Here is a 20,833-nt window from a genome sequence, read left to right as displayed (position 1 = left end):
TAAAAGAAAACAGTGAGAATATTATTTAGAAAGTAAATATGTGTGGTACATATATAAATCATCCCATAATAGACGTCTATAAATAGACCCACGCGCGTCAGGGGAATCCCAACATGATGTATTAACTCATACGCAACTGTCTAGTTTTAAGGCTGAAAGAGCGTAAAACAACGAATTAATAAGAAGTATTTGATATTTTTATTTCTAGTAAACTTGTGACACGGCACTGTTGTAACAAAATACACAGCTTTACACAGCAAGACCACCGATGATCTGAAAGTTTGAACTGGTCACGTGACTGTCACTTGAACTGGCAGTCTGACGCGGTTATTTGTAAACATCGATTTAAAATTAAATAATTTGGGTTAAAACAGGTGAAATAATGTATGATATGTCATACAGCCTCATAACTACACACGTGCGATGATTTAATAGCGTTTTTACGAGATGGAAAATAATATTGTCATTCGGACCATACAGCTTTAATGAGAATTTCAATGTTGAGTTGACTATTGGGAAGTTATAAAGCTAAGTGGAAAAACTTTGTGAAATATAATCAATTGAAAAATTACAGCTACTTGTTTTAATATAATTATCAATTAATAGGAAAATGCAAAATATTTTTTGTAGATGTCAGGATCCGTGAATATTTTAGACTCTGTTAAAACATAATTCAAATAGAAAGTATGTTTAATCATATTTACATTTTATCTTATCTTGACATGAGTTGAAAATAAGTAACACACACAAAACAGATACATAATATATTGATAAGCATATCCTTCAGAAACAAACAGAAGCTTCCGGAGGGGGTCGATTTTGATTCCAATCATCTACATGGTAATGATTTTTATTCTGTTTCAACGATTTTATAGTATGATATATTTAAGGATTCTGCATATGGTATGATAAAACAAAAGTTATCATAATCATATCAAACAAAATAGTTGCAAACACAAGTCATTTTTACAGTAAGAACAGCATAATATGCTAGTAGAAAATGCAACCAATTTTTCTAAAAAAAAAAAATAAAAAACAACCTTTCTTTTGTGAAATAAGGAAATCACAGGTATTCTATTTTTCTGTTATGTGCCACAAGAAACATACATTATATAGAAGTTTCCCTTTCCTTAATTTTAGAATTTTGAAATCAGTGCACCTATAGGTAAAAGATAATTCTATATGCTAATTATCCTAACGGTGAAATTTGATGGAAAACGCTGGAGTAAAATCTATCTCATATGAAAATAGCATGATTAATATAAGGGTGGGATTCCTACCAAAGTTTTATACCAGAATATGATGCTTGGAACAATCTGGATTTTATCTAGACCCGCATCATTCTTTACAGTGATAAACATGTAATACTCAACAATACATTTTTCATAAAAGAAAGACAATTCTTTTATAACTGCAAATATTTTCATTTTGCGAATAATAAAATATAGCTTCTATACTATTTCTTATGCTATAATATTTAGAAGAAGATTATATTTACATGGTTTGAAATTTTTTTCCCAGATGAAATATGGTATTCCCGAAAGACTTTTTCGGAAAAGTTCAAGGTCTTTTAGAATTGATATTGTTTCTACTAAGTTTTATCAAAACCCTAATAGTTAATTAGTTGAACATTGTTAACGTCCCGCTTGAGGATTTTCCACTCATATGGAGACGTTTAATAGTTAAAACAATAGTTGACACAGAGACATTTTATCACGAAGCATATCAAAAGTGTATAAGGGGCGCTCTGAAACAACGTCTCCATATGAGTGAAAAATTCTTGAGTGAAACGTTAAGCAAGACACAATCAATCAATCAATCTAAAACATTGTTCCGGTTTGGTTCCAAAATGTTCGATGTGTTGTATATTCACGGGATTTTCCTAATATTCTATTTATATACTTTTGTTGTATATTCAAAATCTTGTGATTCACATTGAAAACTCTGTTTATTGACCACTTCATCAGGACTATAAACATATTATTCAGGTGAAGCGATTCTTTTTACTTGGCTACTTCCGCGGATGCAACATTTATTTCAATCACTTCACATTAGAATTGCCAATGCCCCCTCAACAATAAAAAAGGTGAAATATCAACAACTGATGCGACATAAGTAAACTTATGGCTTATCATATGATCATTTGCAAACATTTATGAAATAGTAATTGTATTTAAAACGTAGCAGCATTCACTTATCTTGTGTATATTTGTATGTACGTACGTATGATTGATTGATTGTGTATTGTTTAACGTCCCTCTCGAGAAAAGGACTAAGACCATGTTTATCAAAATTCGGCCTAACGTCCAAAGTGAATAATTTTTTGTTAGAAATATTCTCTAACATGTTCTTGTCCTATAATGTACTGGTTTTTATATGTAGAGTTCGTGAAAGAACACTATTTTTAGGTTTACATTACTAGTATAAATCCTATAATGTGCTCTACTTTTTAAGATTGCGTCATACAACGTCGCTATATATTATTAGAAGTGGTAACGTATTGTAAAACATAATTATGCAATGAGCGGTTTAATATATAATAAGATCTTGAAAAAGAAATTTTCTTTCAAGATACGCAATAAGGTTATTTTACTTATAGCCCGAATGGCACACCATATTTTTCAATCCTTCATTCATCAGTGTCTGTCAGCTAACATCCCAGACTGTACTCGTCAATGCTGGTACCGGACATCCATGACTGTACCTGCACACTAATGTCAAAGTCGGAATATCAGAGCAAGATTTTCCGAAATGTTTAAACTTCTAGTAAATATGTTAATAATTACGGATGGTTTTTTAATGAAAAATACCCCATGTGTAAATAATAAGAAAAGAAGGCTGATTTCTAATAAATCTATTGTATAGAAAGTTGTGATCGCCAAAAGGTAATATTTACTGGTTGGTGAAAATATCGAGGAAAATGTATCATAGACTCTAGACAAATAGAATAAATCTAATTTCTATGCTTAAATCCATTGTATAGATCGCCATATTCGCTAACAGAAACATTTACAACAGTAGTCAAAACACACAAGTAAACCAGATATTATCCAAGTTTCTTTCATCAATACGAAGAAACAGGAAATTGAAATCAGAGTCAACATTATTCATCTCCGTACGCTACCTGTCCTGAAATCATAAGATATTTTTCATTCATGAGTGTACATTGTGAGTGTGCCTCATACAAAATCTACGACTTAATCTGTCCTGTATTGACAACGTATTCTACATCCATGACTGTACCTGTCCTGTATACACACATTATTCTACATCCGTGACTGTACCTGTGCCTGACTAACAACATCCACGACTGTACCTGTGCCTGATTAACAACATCCATGACTGTACCTGTCCTGTATACACAAGATATTCTACATCCGTGACTTTACCTGTGCCTGATTAACAACATCCATGATTGTACCTGTGCCTGACTAACAACATTCACGACTGTACCTGTGCCTGATTAACAACATCCACGACTGTACCTGTCCTATATACACAAGATATTCTACATCCGTGACTGTACCTGTGCCTGATTAACAACATCCACAACTGTACCTGTCCTGTATATACAAGATATTCTACATCCGTGACTGTACCTGTGCCTGATTAACAACATCCATGACTGTACCTGTGCCTGATTAACAACATCCACAACTGTACCTGTCCTGTATACACACGTTATTCTACATCCGTGGCTGTACCTGTGCCAGATTAACAACATCCATGACTGTACCTGTGCCTGATTAACAACATCAATGACTGTACCTGTGCCTGATTAACAACATCCATGACTGTACCTGTCCAGTATACGCAAGATATTCTACATACATGACAGTACCTGTTCCTGATTAACAACATCCATGACTGTACCTGTCCTGTATACACAAGATAGTTTACATCCATGACTGTACCTGTGCCTGGTTAATAGCATCCACGACTGTACCTGTCCTGTATATACAAGATATTCTATATCCATGACTGTACCTGTGCCTGATTAACAACATCCACGACTTTACCTGTGCCTGATTAACAACATTCATGACTGTACCTGTGCCTGATTGACAACATCCACGACTGTACCTGTGCCCGACTAACAACATCCACGACTGTACCTGTGCCTGATTGACAACATCCACGACTGTACCTGTGCCTGACTAACAACATCCATGACTGTACCTGTCCTGTATACACACGTTATTCTACATTCATGACTGTATATGTGCCTGACTAACAACATCCGCGACTGTACCTGTGCCTGTATACACACATTATTCTACATCCGTGACTGTACCTGTGCCTGATTAACAACATCCATGATTGTACCTGTGCCTGACTAACAACATCCACGACTGTACCTGTGCCTGATTAACAACATCCACGACTGTACCTGTCCTATATACACAAGATATTCTACATCCGTGACTGTACCTGTGCCTGATTAACAACATCCATGATTGTACCTGTGCCTGACTAACAACATCCACGACTGTACCTGTGCCTGATTAACAACATCCACGACTGTACCTGTCCTATATACACAAGATATTCTACATCCGTGACTGTACCTGTGCCTGATTAACAACATCCACGACTGTACCTGTGCCTGATTAATAACATCCATGACTGTACCTGTCCAGTATATACAAGATATTCTACATCCATGACTGTACCTGTGCCTGATTAACAACATCACGACTGTACCTGTGCCTGATTAACAACATTCATGACTGTACCTGTGCCTGATTGACAACATCCACGACTGTACCTGTGCCTGACTAACAACATCCACGACTGTACCTGTGCCTGATTGACAACATCCATGACTGTACCTCTCCTGTATACACACATTATTCTACATCCGTGACTGTACCTGTGCCTGATTAACAACATCCACGACTGTACCTGTGCCTGATTAACAACATCCACAACTGTACCTGTCCTGTATACACAAGATATTCCACATCCCTGACTGTACCTGTGCCTGATCAACAACATCCACAACTGTACCTGTCCTGTATACTCACGTTATTCTACATCCGTGACTGTACCTGTTCCTGATTACCTACATCCACGACTGTACCTGTCCTGTATATCAAGATATTCTACATCTATGACTGTACGTGTGCCTGATTAACAACATCCACAACTGTACCTGTCCTGTATATACAAGATATTCTACATCCATGACTGTACCTGTGCCTGATTAACAACATCCACCACTGTACCTGTGCCTGATTAACAACATTCATGACTGTACCTGTGCCTGATTGACAACATCCACGACTGTACCTGTGCCTGACTAACAACATCCACGACTGTACCTGTGCCTGATTGACAACATCCATGACTGTACCTCTCCTGTATACACACATTATTCTACATCCGTGGCTGTACCTGTGCCAGATTAACAACATCCATGACTGTACCTGTGCCTGATTAACAACATCAATGACTGTACCTGTGCCTGATTAACAACATCCATGACTGTACCTGTCCAGTATACGCAAGATATTCTACATCCATGACAGTACCTGTTCCTGATTAACAACATCCATGACTGTACCTGTCCTGTATACACAAGATAGTTTACATCCATGACTGTACCTGTGCCTGGTTAATAACATCCACGACTGTACCTGTCCTGTATATACAAGATATTCTACATCCATGACTGTACCTGTGCCTGATAGGGTGAAATGGCAAACTAGATTGTCATAACGGCAATAGAATTTGTGAAATGCTGACTTTCAACGATACTGTTCAAACTCAACTTCTTTGTCACTAGCCTGCCTTGATTTAAAAACTGAGGATGCGCAGAGCAAGCTCTTACATATCGAATCAGTTGAGAGAAACAAGCACCATATGCATGTGATAATGGAATATTACTAGATAAATATGGGAAGTTGACGGTAGAGAAACTGAAATCATCAAGTCTGTTATAAATTGAGTTGTTGGTGTGCCGTTAATACCCATTTTCAATTAAATATCTAAGTATCAAGCAGAAGTGATCAACTCTGTGGTGTTTTTTATTTCAAGTTCGTGTAATCTCTATCATTTCGAAAATCAGTCTATATTATCTTCCCAAATTTTTCCACCTCTTCACAACGAGCCAAAGACGTGTGTTGATCTCTGATACCCAGATTAGATGATTTTATTGGAAGTTATTTGTAAGATTATGAAAGCAAAACTGGATCTAACACATCGCAAGAGAGAGAGAGAGAGAGAGAGAGAGAGAGAGAGAGAGAGAGAGAAAGAAAGAGAGATAGTATCTGGTATCTTTAATTATTGAATATACCTATACATGAAAGGGGAGGGTAACAAACAGTGATCGATCTCACAACTCCCACAAGCAATACAAAATAAAGAGCTGAGCAAACACGGACCCCTGACTATACCAGAGGTGGGAATCAGTTCCTATGAGGAGTAAGCGTAAATGCAGTATGCTTGTCCTTTACTGCATGATAAATCACATTCAAAACACAAATCAGCAATACTACTCATTATTATTTTTAGTACTGTTTCTAAACAGTGAATTTAAGAATATAAAATATATGAAAGAAGGGGATAAAAATGAAAATTTCCAAAAACAATTTTTCTCATACACAGTATACGGATGGTGTTTGGTATCGTTGTAATTGGCTCAGTAAGCTGAAAAACAATATACATATCAGGACAAAAATGGGGGAAAACTTGTTTTGAAACACCCACCTTTTTCATTTGTATTTAGTCACACTTCCTGCAAGGTCACAGACAGGTACATTTAGCAGCTCTTTTTGTAATGTTTCCTTGTAAGAATTATTGTTCCTATAGGACGGTCTATATAAACTTCCGGCAAAGAATTTACAAATCACTCAAATAAAAAAAATCCTTTGAATATGAATTCCCTTATCATTACATGTACAGACTTACCATTAACTTCGAACACTACCATCAAAGACACCAGGGGCTTCCAAAATTAACTTATATCCGAACATTGCTTCAAATATATCATTTTTAATAAGTATCAACAAACTTCAACTTGCAATGTTTGTGTGTTGTTGACGCAAGTCCTAAACCCTTACTTGCGTCTATAGTTCCCCCCCCTTTATTTTTGCTTCTTGCATCTCGGGTCAAAATTCTAACATAAAAAATAAAATCAAAGCAAAATCCTAATATATTCTCCCACTACACTTACGTCAAAGCATACCTTTAATATAGCTCCATGTGAACTGAAAACACACATAAACAGCTACAAATGATATCTTGTACTGATAGTCTGAGATGTAACCCGTGGAAGGTAGGTTTCTCCTCTAGCTGCCCCCGTTCCTCCCCATTTCCCCCGAATGAATATAGTTTACTGAATTTAACGATAATGCCGGAACAGTCATCGATATTATACTTTATCTTATGAAGAATACAAAAGTTAATATGTAAAACTTATACGGTACCAATTTTGATGCACCAGATGCGCATTTCGACAAATAATGTCCCTTGAGTGATGCTCAACCGAAATGTTTGAAATCCAAAATAACAATGAAGTTTTAGAGCTATTATAGCCAAAAAAAAAAAAAGAAAACAAAAACAAAAACATCGTGCCAAAAAAAGTGGAGTCAAATTCGTCTAAGGATAAGAGCTATGCATGAGGGAGATAATCCTTAATTTTGAGATGAATTTCTAAAATTTTTCACAGCAATTAAATATGCATCCGTATTTTCTAGCTAGTAACGAAGTACTTAGCTACTGGGCTGTAGAGACCCTCGGGGAATAACAGTCAACCAGCAGAGGCCTCGACCCAGGGGTCATAATGTAAAACTTATACGGTACCAATTTTGATGCACCAGATGCGCATTTCGACAGATAATGTCTCTTCAGTGATGCTCAACCGAAATGTTTGAAATCCGAAATAACAATGAAGTTTTAGAGCTATTATAGCCAAAAACAGAGTGCCAAAAAAGTGGAGTCAAATTCGTCTAAGGATAAGAGCTATGCATGAGGGAGATAATCCTTAATTTTGAGATGAACTTCATTATGGATTATGCTTGCAGTGTGGAATTCTTTTCAATACTTATCAGTGTAATACTGACCAGTAGTTATGGGTCCATTATCTTCACCTTTCATGCATGATATTGAACCTGACTGGGAACTGTCAAAGACGTTTTACCTACAAATGAACTATAATTATCGTAATTGTGGGATAGTATAAATATCAATTTCTATATGCATTTATTCGTTTTATAATTTTTCATTTATCGTTTCATGAAATGTAATCTTAAATTTTGATTTATCAAAAGTTCTATTTTGCATCTGGATTGAGTTGGCTGAGAAAAGTTTGATTGTGTAATTTCATTGGCTCTTGATTGCATTGGTCATTTTATATTTCTTTATTCAATAATAGTATTTTTACAGTATATGTAAAAATCTACCATGTTTACCCGTGGAATCAGAGCAGTAATACATTTTGACGACTTCCTGTCGGCTAGCATCATCCGCACCTTATGGTATGTTATTTCTATATTTCATTATATATTACTTTTCCATATAAAGAGATGATATCCGTAATTATTGTGATTGCAAGTCTTCTATTTCATTGTAATTTTGCAATCAAAGTTGTAATGGTTAAATGAGTCTGTAAGATCTGGATTTAAATTATTTACAAAACACATGTACATTTTTTTCATAACGTATAGTATTCTGCTAAAATGTTTACTGTGGATGTAAGTCGGATCAATCATTAATTAACATCATCTATACTTTTTATTATTACGACCCCTCCCCTTTTTAACAGATTTTTACATATATGACAATATTTTTTACTACAAATATTTCGTTCCATCGGTACAAATTTTTTAATCGGTTAGAATTTTTTCCGTTAGCCGGAATATTGTTGTCAGCCATAGTATGTAACACATGATTTCTCAGTCATTTATAGACAAACAAAATTTTGGATACCGTCTCACACGAACGACAACTCGCACAAGCAAGAATTGCGAAAATTCCTAACATCAGAACTCACAGTACAAACAACAGTATATATCAGTAATTCTCAGCACCAACATAAATCATCAGCACCAACAGTAAAAACATCAGTAATCGTTAGAATTCATAAGCACCAACAGCTTGTTAACAGTAATTATCATCAATTGTCAGCAACAATGACACTCGGTACATGTTCTATCCAGGCGTTTCAAACGCCTCTATGACAGTCAGTACTTCGCCAAATCCATGGTTGTTATAATGGTCTAGTCTGCTAATACAGACTATCGCTGGGTCAAATTCTGTCTGACGTGCTTCATACTGCTTGTAAGGCTGTTATATGCACACTTAGTTTGACTACTACGGACTACCCTGATCAAAATACAGGAATCACGATCAAGTACACAGAGAAATCCAAAGTCAAAATCAGTGTATAAAAAAGAGCCCTATGATGGGTGCGAAGCACGTCAAATTTTATCATATATAATTACCGATGATGCCGATTTCTAAACTTTCTTCCACTTCAAACAGGAATACCTAAATTACATAAAAAAGGATTTGTTCTGCTCGCATCGTGTGTACGTTGGCGTCTTTACAAAATAAAACTTAGGCTCCCTTCACTTACACACTTCTGTAAAACCTTGGTCTAAAACAGATTCAAATGGAGCATATTAACGCCACTGTCTTGCAAAATCAACAGAAATGTGTGTGTTTTCAAACAACAAATATGAGGCATCTTTTCATTGAATGACCAGATCGAACCATATAACTATTAACGTTTGGTAAAAACCAGGTACAGAAATTTTGAATACGAGAGCAACAGTGATTGGGCCACTAATGATATAATGATAATCTTTATTTATACAGTATGACCCAGGATTGAATACAGATAGTTTTCATTGTGGTACTGCATCAAAACACATAAAAACATATAAAAACGTATCTGAAATTCGTATCTAAATACGAATACATGGTATGAAAAAACATCATGAGACATAAATACATATACACAGTTTCACATCGCAACTATATTAGAGATTATTGCATGCTGTCAATGAACCTCTAAATCGCTTTTTCCAGCAAGTGATATAGGTTTCTCTCCTCTTTGCGAGGTAATATTTTCAATTGGAAATGAACAATATAAAAAAGAAAACAAAACACAATGAAAAATAAAAACTTGATACATCTCGTGGAACACCAAGAAAAATAGTTTAATATTACTTCCATTCATCTGGTGTTGAAGTTTATCGATTGTTGAACTGATATATCAGATTTAGAGGAATAAAGGAAAGGTAAGGAAATCAAACTTCAAATTCCTTCGGTTGACAATCTTATCGCTAGTAAAACATATTTCATTGTTCATCCCTCCCATCTTAGGGATACAATTAACTCATTCAACGTTGTATTCAACTTGAAAGTCCTTAAAATTTAATTACATATACAGTCTTTCATGAAACAGGAAACTTGGCACGAACAGATACGTTCCTGAAGTGTGCAGTTTATTAAGTACATCTTTTGACTTATGATATGTTGATGGTGCTACCATTAGGTGATCACGGCTAGATATAACTTACCTACATTCTCAAACATCAAATCTCAAACACCTGTTTATTTCCGTTTGTCTGCTGACACAACATATTAAACTGTTAACTTCTAATCTAAAGCTGATTCTTCATAATAATTAACTCACAATTACAATGTATCTACTTTGAATTGAAACTTTTCAGCTTATGCTAAATATTATATTTCTGTCTATACATTTTCCTTTTGTAGTGGCGAGGAAAGAAGGAAACGAGACCGGAATTCAAAGATTGGACCCCTGAATTTAATATTGGTCTCCAGCAGGTGCCCTACCACTGAACAATACGTGTGTCAAATCGTATAGTTTAATCTGCATGATTATTGCAGCCACCCTTATTCATTTTTGGGCTCGAAATTAGCAAACTTGCGTCCATACAGAGTTATTCATGTGCCAAACGATATATCGCATTAAATGTAACAAGAAAAGGATAAAACGTAACTGACAATACAAAATTTAAAACCAGGAACTCCTGGATATCCATACATGTGTTTTACCATATACCACTGAGATACCTGTATCCTGTCAATGCCGATCAAATCGTCAAATCAGTCTGCCCATGCTGTGTATTCTTGATCCAAAACATGAAATCTTAGTTTGACTGCCCAATTAATATTTTGAAACAATGTGCAACTAATTTAAATTTCAATTTCCTAAAACCATGACATGATATTCAAAACCTTAATGAATTGTGACTGTAGGCTGACAAACTTTTGTTTTAAAAATTGTGTTTTGAAATTTGAATAATTAGGTATTTGTGAGAGAAACACTGTTTTACGTAAATAACTAATTCAAACCATCTGCACTTTCTTTGTGATATATGTATAGTAAAATTGCATGCATGGTATAGATCATAAGTAGAAAAAATATATCCAACGATGACTAAGTACACATGATCCACATTTGATTAATTGCACTTAGCGCTTTCACCGTGTAGTTCGGCTCTTCAGAGTGTAACAAGTTTTACCAGAGGAGTACAATGTACTTGTTAAGACATTGTAGTTAAGACATCGTTATTGTGACGTCTAAAAGGCAGAATACTAAATTGGCGCAAGTTAAAGTCAATGAGGCGCCAAAAATAAAGCAATGACTTGAAATAAAACATCCAAGTTATAATAATTAATTTACATTCAATTTAGGTTTGAATAACTTTACACAATAGTCCTCTTTTGTTCTCCGTAAGTGTTCATTATTTTCTAAAACTTTATAAAACGGAAATATTAAAAAGTTTCCATTGGCACATCAATCAAAATGTTCACTGCAGGGTGTATTCCTGACGGACGGGTCCCGTATTTGTTTTTTAAGGACTCTCACACGGTCGACTAGTTTGGTTCCGGTTGTCCTATATAGTGTCCACCGTAGGAAGTACATCATAATAAAATTTATATATATAATGCACTATAAAGTACATGACGTCGAAGATGTGTTGATGTTTCTAAAATACACACAGTGCATCCAAATCACTTGATATCATCTTTTGTATAGAGCGAACTAATACAGGTACATCATGGAGTTCACAAAATGGAGGAGTTTTAGTAAATGTTTTGTTAATCTATCCTTAAAATATCATCGATATTTGAATGTAAAACTTATACGGTACCAATTTTGATGCACCAGATGCGCATTTCGACAAATAATGTCTCTTCAGTGATGCTCAACCAAAATATTTGAAATCCGAAATAACTATGAAGTTTTAGAGCTAAATATAGCCAAAAACAGAGTGCCCAAAAAGTGGAGCCAAATTCGTCCAAGGATAAGAGCTATGCATGAGGGAGATCATCCTTAATTTTGAAATGAATTTCTAAATTTTATAACGGCAATTAAATATACATCCGTATTTTCAAGCTAGTAACGAAGTACTTACCTACTGGGCTGTAGAGACCCTCGGGGACTAACAGTCCACCAGCAGAGGCCTCGACCCAGGGGTCATAATGTAAAACTTATACGGTACCGATTTTGATGTACCAGATGCGCATTTCGACAAATAATGTCTCTTCAGTGATGCTCAACCAAAATGTTTGAAAAATGTTTAAAACGTTGTTATCAATATACAAGTACAGCCTCAATGATTTAACTGTACCTACTATCGCCCATATACAGTGAAACTTCTCCAAACCGGCCCCTCAGAAAACCGGTTCTCCCTGAAGATCGGCCGATTTTTAAAGTCCCGGCAGAAATCTTAACATTTCCTTACAAAGAAAGTCTGACAAAACCGGCCACCCCTGAAAACCGGACATCGGCCACTTTTTAAAGTACATTTGTTAACAAACATGTGTAATTTACCCTTAACATACCAGCCACATTTTGAAGACAAGAACATTTTAGCCAGAGGTTGATCAAGATCGTCCAGGTGTGTAAATTGACTGACCCACTGGCCAGATGGGAAATTATCTACCGGAGGTGTGAAAAACACTAGTGCCCTCTTTAATTTCTATTCTTTACCTGTGCTATCAAGGGTGTTAATTGACACTTAGCTAATTTAAGAGACCCTTCCAGATTTTGTACAACTTGTAAAAAACAGTTAGGAACATATTGAATGAATACAGTATCAAACGCCATATTGTTTCACCATACTATCGTATGGATATAAGCGGTAGTTAATAACGAACAAACCCATGACTGTTAATGATAATTATTAAAAGATAGATTAATTTTCTTGGTTTCCATATATTTAAAATTACAAAGAAATATTCAAATTACAATTTCATATATACTACTGTATTTTTTAAAAACGTCAAAATAAAATTGTTAATGACATAAGCGATGAATGTAAACAGAGCTTTTATAGGTAAGAGGAATTCCAATAATAGACCTCTGTGTTTTCTTTATGTATCCTGTTATATATTTTCAGTATAAAATTAGATGATTTCAGCGAGGATATTTCTTGTAACAGGTTTCTATTTTTAGAACATAGAAAATACTTTAATCACTAAAGCATACCCTCAATATGTGAGATCGCCTTCTTCATTATTTGATTAAATATAGAAGGTATCGGAAAACTACCGACTCAACTGTATAACTTCAGCTTTTACATCGTCGACTTCCCAAATTTATATAACAATATTCCATTATCCCCTGCATTATGGTTTTTATGTCAATTCGATACGTATAAGCAAGACCATCTTCTGCACATTATCAGGTATTGAATCGAAGCTAACTTTTACCCAAAAGGTAATGCTATAGGGGTTTAAAATAAAACATTTCGAAAATTATTAGGTCATTACATCCATCTAACTTAAGAACACAACACGTCATTGGATGAATAGCTGTATGACGTGTTTCATTCCAATTGTTAGACTGTTCTTTACATACTAATTTTGACTACGGATTACTCAGTTTATCTGAACACGTTTTAGCGCTCAAGGCGGCTACATCCGGTCAACAGGGGATACCTACTCCTTCTAAACACCTTATTCCACCTCTGGGACTGTGTTTACCCAACTCATTTTTTTAATACTTTATAAGAATTATAAAGTGCCGTATATGTACCGTATAAGTTTCACATTATGACCCCTGGGTCGAGGCCTCTGCTGGTGGACTGTTAGTCCTCGAGGGTCTCTACAACCCAGTAGCTAAGTACTTCGTTACTAGCTTGAAAATACGGATGTATATTTAATTGCTGTGAAAAAATTTAGAAATTCATTTCAAAATTAAGGATCATTTCTCTTATACATAGCTCTTATCCTTCGACGAATTGGACTCCACGTTTTTGGCACTCTGTGTTTCCCTAAAATAGCTCATAGGACCTACAAGTTTACTGTTATTTTGGATTTCAAACCTTTCTGTTGAGTGTCACTGAAGAGACATTATTTGTCGAAATGCGCATCTGGTGCATCAAAATTGGTACCGTATAAGTTTTACATGATAAAGATCACAGTTCATTGTCTTCGCTATTTAAATTCATAAATAGATAGAATAGATAGATAGATGCAAGGTGAAGATAACGAACAGTGATTACTCTAATAACTCCTACAAGCAATACAAAATAGATAGTTGGGCAAACATGGACCCCTGGACACACCAGAGGTGGGATCAGGTGCCTAGGATAAATAGATAGATAGATAGATGTAACGATATATTCCTTTAAGGAACGACCGTAATTCTTACAAGTTTTATATGAGATAAAATATGTTCTGGCAGTATACAAATTGTATTAAACATGAGTTTGATATAGTTTTCTTCCGTTTTATTCAGATTAGAAAAACGGATTTGATGTAATCTCAGAGATATTTATAAAGAATGCTAGCATGTTTTTACCACGACAATATTGTTCCGCGTCATAAAATCCTATAAACATATAAACACTGCATACAAATTGTAATATTAATAGTTGACATGAACAGCAACCATGAAATCTACTCAACAAATGTTTCAGGTAGCATGAAAGGTGAAGATAACGAACAGTGATCAATCCCAAAACTCCCACAAGCAATACAAAATAGACAGTTGGGCAAACACAGACCCCTGGACACACTAGAGGTGGGATCAGGTGCCCAGGAGAAGCAAGCATCCCCTGTCGACCGGCCAAATCCACCGCGAGCCCCATATCCTGTTCAGGTAAACGAGGTTATCCGTAGTCAAATTCAGTGTGCCAAGAACGGTTTAACAATCGGTATGAAACATGTCAGACAGCATTTGACCCAATGATAGGTTGTATTGACGAACTAGATCGTTATAACGACAATAGAATTTGCGAAATGCTAACTTCAATCGAGACTGTTGAAACCTCTGTACCATCAACTTGTTTGTCAGTAGCTTACCTCGATTTAAAAACTGACTATACGCAGAACAAGCTCTTGCATATCGAATCAGTTGAGATATATAAACACCATATGCAGGTGATAATGGAATATTGCTACATAAATATGGGAAGTTGACGATGGAGAAGCTGAAATCATCCCGTTTGTCATACAGTTGAGTTGTCAGTTTGCCGTTGATGTCTACTTTCAATATAATATCTAAGTATGAAGCAGAAGTGGACGACTCTGTGGTGTCCCTTATTTCGAGCTCACAGAGATATATCAAATCGACATATGACTGAATGTTAGTATTGTTAACAGACAAAAAGATATATTTAAGTTTATTATGAAATCTTCTATTTGAATAAAATGAATTCTTTCATTCTAAGAAAACGTTGAAATGTTCAGCAAGGTGGACACTGCTGTTCCCCAAAGAAATAACATGGAGGGGTCCGCAAAAATTAGTGTCGTATCTGTTGTTTTTTAAAATGGACACGAATGCAGTCTGCTTTCCGCTGTTTTGATACACATGTCTTTCAACACTTTTGGATTGACATGGGTGACAGGGAAAGGGTGTCCTTACTTAAAATAAATGTTTTGTCCCTCTTGGAGAGGCAGGCAGGAGACAAAGCGTCGATTGTTGTATTTTTCCGATGCAAGGTTTCTGTGATGGCTTTGATCAGTGATATCCCCAGGTGTGACGATGTCTCTTCGTGAACTCCAGATGCTCATAGTTTCCCTTGGATGTTGGTGGGCGGCATAACATTTTGCGGAAACAATTTTACATATCTTTGATATAATTTCTTGTCCCATGTTAAAGATCACAACCCCCTTGGGTCATTTCCCTGATTTTCGATATATAGGAGGCTCACAGAGGTTCGTCACGGAAACTAAAGCACCAACAACCAAACATATTTCAATTAGTTAACCGCCGTAAAATGGCTGAAATATTTTAGTAACACTATGATCCATCAATCTATCAATTCATATAATTTCTTAATCTGGAGAGCAATTTTACAACTGGGAGAGAAAATGCAAAATATATGAAAGGGTTTATGCAATTGTTTATCAGAAGAAAAAAATGAAACAAATCATGACGATACTTAAATTTGAATGGAATGATTGTATACAACATAGGATACACTGTAGTAATTAGATATACCATGATGATTATTGAGAACATGATGGACATTGAATTAGTTACTTTAACCCTTCCTCCATCCATTCTTTCTGGTTTATTTCGTCAATGACAAATCTTTCCGATATGAAAACAGCTTACCAATACAAATGGTACCCCAGCTATATACAGAGCAAAACCAATTTCAGTTTTCTTACGTAAATCATTTGATATCACCTCAGACAAAAATAATGCTTGTCTCACTCCGTACACTCCGCTTATTATAAAGGAGAACACCCAAATGATTATAGACAATTTAAATACCTTAGTACAAGTAATTTTTAGACTCTTTAGAGGTTTAACAATGAAAACGTAGCGAATATACGATAGCAATACCATGTGAAAATTTGCAGAATGCATAAACAAATAAGTAAAGATCTCGAATACACGTATTGAATAAACCTGGAAATATGAATAAAATAAGGAAATCAAGAACATAGCATAAAGCGTGGAGGAGGCCAAGCAGTCGGATATAGCTAGACAGGCGATTGTGACGTAGGTTGGAGAGTGGAGATGTTGCGTGACGACAATTAGTAGCACGGTTATTAGGTTTCCAACTATTCCAAAACCGAAAAGCAGTGTACAGACAATGAAAATCATTCTCATCCCAGAATCATCAACAAATGGGAATGATTCCTCAAGGAGTTGGAAAGATTCATCAGCGAGATGAAAAGATTCCTCATCGAGTTGATAGAAAGCTGAATTCGATACATTGGTTTCACGGAGTATGTCCAGATGCTCAGTCCAACGGTGTGTATTTGTGGAAGATTCATAGACTGGGGGAATGGTTGTGGTGAACATTCTCATCTGTAGGAATTCTGCAAAGACACAATTTAACGTTTCAAAAGTTACCATTCCATGAAAGGCAGTTTTGATAAAGTTTGGTAAAGATAGTTTTGTCACTGATGGTAATGTTTGGTTTCATGCACTTTATATATCAACCAAATCTATTTTAAAGAAAATAAGTTTCAAAACAAGATGGTTATCGGCCATAACGCTCATGGGAGTGCATCTGACCCTGTTGTTCTTCGTCAGAAGATTTTAGAAAAATGTTTCCCCCTTTTTATTTCCATGAAATACAAAACCCAGTGATGAGGAAATCCAAACATTAATCCTCACATCCTATGGATACCTCATATTCCCCATTATTCGTGCATTATGTAAAAATGTTATGCCCAATTGTAGCCCATTTGAATTAATGGTCAATATTTAAGATATATGATTTTCTAGTTCTTCCCATTAAATTTAATGTTAAACTTGGAATATGTAATTGGGGCCCAAACCTATCATCCGGGAATCGATTTGAAGAAACGTGAATTTGCACTACCGGAGGATGTTCGCAGATTATGACTAATTCTAGCTCTGCTGCTCTTTGAGAAAATGGAATTTTGACGCAAAATTTTACCCTCTATTGAGACCCATTATATCCTCTGCACGCAAGGATTTGAATAAACTTGAATCTGAACCACCTGAAGTTGATTCCTCATTAATGTAAAACTTATACCGTACTTAGCTACTGGGCTATAGAGACCCTCGAGAACTAACAGTCCACCAGCAGAGGTCTCGACCCTGGGGTCGTAATGTAAAACTTATATGGTACCAATTTTGATGCACCAGATGCGCATTTCGACAAATAATGTCTCTTCAGTGATACTCAAGCCGAAATTTTGCAATACCGAAATAGAAAAAAACTTTTAAGCACCAAAAGGAAAAACAGAGAGCCAAAGACAAATTCGTCCAAGGATAAGAGCTATGCACGAGGGAGATAATCCTTAATTTTGAAATGAATTTCTAAATTTTATCACAACAATTTAGTATACATCTGTATTTCCAAGCTAGTGACGAAGTACTTAGGTACTTAACTAACGTGACTAATCTGTTGCGCTTGAGAAAAACAAATTACTAATGATAGGCGAACATAACGAACAGTGATCAATCTCATAACTCCTATAAGAAATAAGAATTATATTCTGATAAAAATTACCCCATTCTGTGGTTCCATTCTACACCTTACCACCATGATTTGAGCGAACTTGAAACTGCATTACCTGGGGATATTTCTTTATCAATATGACTTATCAAGGTCCTTCTGTTATTGAGAAGATTCTAAATTATTTTCTCTATATATCTCCATTCACGACGTTTATCTCTGACTTTCTTTACCAACCCTCGATCGCCACGACTTGAACAATTTTGAGTTCAGAAAGGAAGTTTTTGCATAGGGTTTGTCTTTTCTGAATGGATCTTGAGAAAAAGGCATTGAAAGGTATACTTGTATGTACCGTATGAATATAGGATAATATGAAAGGAATAAAAGCACGTGTTTTTATCAAGCTATATAAGCTTTACACTGTACAAATTATGCAATATAACTCGATCAGATTAAGAAGCAATCACGCTTATTTCCAATTCAATCATCAATCTTAATCGAAATATAAATGCCCCATTTCTAGATGTACGTGATCATTTGACGTCGTAAGCTGAAGTGGGAAACCAAACAATAATGGCGACGTTAAAGTGTGGATGACCTGCAGACTGTTGACGGAACATATTCAGCCATAAGGACTGTCAAAGAGGGAACAGGGCAGGAAAAACCACGCTGAGTAATATGAAGCGGCCTTATAGCATTTTCCATAAGCAGGGATTGTGTTTCTTTGTTATTTGACATGTTTTTATATTCTTAGGGACAGAATTTATTCAAAATCTTCTACATAAGAAGAATAAATTGTCGTATGCTCTTCAATTCAATTAACCTCAGTGAACTAGAAATCTAGGACATAACTTAGTCATCCATATTTGCTTCATGCTCGTGCCTTTCGAATCAGTTGAGAGATATGAACACCATAATACAAGCGATAATGGTATTTTTCTATATAAATATGGAAAGTTGACAATGAAGAAGCTGAAATCATCTCGTTTGTCATAAAATCGAGTTATTAGTTTGAGGTTAATATCGATATTAACGTCAAACTAACAACTTGATTCCATGTCTCTCAACCGATTCGAAAGGCACGAGCATGTCTTGCACATGATCAGTTTTTAATTCGAGGCCCGGCTACCAACGATTACTTTGATGTTGAGGTTTCAGCAGTTTTATTTGAAGACAGAATTTTGCAAATTCTTTGGTCATTATAACGATCAAATTTACAGAAACAATACCTAATTTGGTCAAATGCTGTATAATATGTCTCATACCAATTGTTAGGACATTCTTTACATTTTGATTTTTACCAAAGATTACCTCGTTCGACTGTTCAAGATATAGTGCTAACGGCGAGTGTGACCAGTCAACAGCGAGTGTTCACTTCTCTGAAGCACCTGGTCCCAGCTCGGAGGTGTCCAGGGGACTTTGTTTTCCCCAATCTTAATTTTGTATTCTTTATAAGAATTATGAGATTGACCATTGTTCGTTACCTTAACCTTTTCATATACCTTTAAAATACCTCACCATATTTTCACTATTAATCATCTCACTAATTGAAGGGGGTATGACTCTTCAGCGGTAAATTTTTTTAACCCTTTTACCCAATTATCCTTTATGATAAGTTTAGTTGAAATGTGTCCAGTGTAGACCACTGGACAAATTTCAACTAAACTTATCATAAAGGATAATTGGGTAAAAGGGATTCAGAAGTTTATCGCTGAAGAGTCACACACCTTTCAAAATTTGTAAAATACGACAGACGGACAAAGAATGGACGGAGGACGGGGCCGCCGGTGATCAGAAAAGATCACTTGAGTTGAAAGCTTAGGCAACATAAAAAGATTTTTTGTTTATCATGACCCGCAAGTACTATTTTGTTATCAAATGGCCTTAAGTTAAATTTGCCAAGAGGTCTAAGTTTTTTATAGTTAAATAAGATTTTTATTCATTGCAAACCTTTTCTGGTATAGAACTTAACAGTGCCCATGCTACATGTACAATCCGAAATATTCTTACCGTTTGTTACGCCAGAACCGTCGTCTTACTTTCAAGTTTCTGTCTCAAGGAATGTATGTGTTCATTTAATTACAAAAATAGAAAACTACACTTAAATAGACAAGAAGGCCTCAATGATAGGAAGGATGGGGAAGGTTGGCTTTTACTGATAACGAGGATGAATTAGGGCATTATAAGGCAAGTTGTAATTCACACACAGTCAGTTATTCTACTATCACGCGATATAGAGTGTCTCTAGGTCCATTTCTGAAAATAAACAAATACTTTCCTTACTTTGTTCCAATAATCTCAAACTTTCTGGACCGAGATCAAACCAAATAGAAAAGAGGAACATTACATTCATCTCCATGTCTCAACATAGGACCCCAAAAGCGGGCATTCCCGAATCGATGAGATTGGCTATACAGTAGTGTTTGGTCGTGTATCATCCCACCCCATTTTGA

The 20,833-nt window shown here is 35.6% G+C and overlaps 1 long non-coding RNA gene across 1 annotated transcript; it reads right to left on the bottom strand.

Moving 5' to 3' along the window:
• Positions 1-15,601: 15,601 nt before the first annotated feature.
• LOC130052992 (uncharacterized) lies at positions 15,602-20,461 on the bottom strand. Its single transcript, XR_008801418.1, has 2 exons — positions 20,391-20,461; positions 15,602-17,268 (listed from the first exon to the last, which is right to left on the bottom strand). It is a non-coding gene; the product is annotated as an uncharacterized LOC130052992 (long non-coding RNA).
• Between the last annotated feature and the right edge of the window lie 372 nt (positions 20,462-20,833).

The sequence above is a fragment of the Ostrea edulis genome, chromosome 3 (genome assembly GCF_947568905.1).
Source record: "Ostrea edulis chromosome 3, xbOstEdul1.1, whole genome shotgun sequence".
Classification (NCBI taxonomy): Eukaryota; Metazoa; Mollusca; class Bivalvia; order Ostreida; family Ostreidae; genus Ostrea; species Ostrea edulis.
Note: the sequence above shows the minus strand (reverse complement) of the source record. Positions and strands in the feature narration are given on the sequence as shown.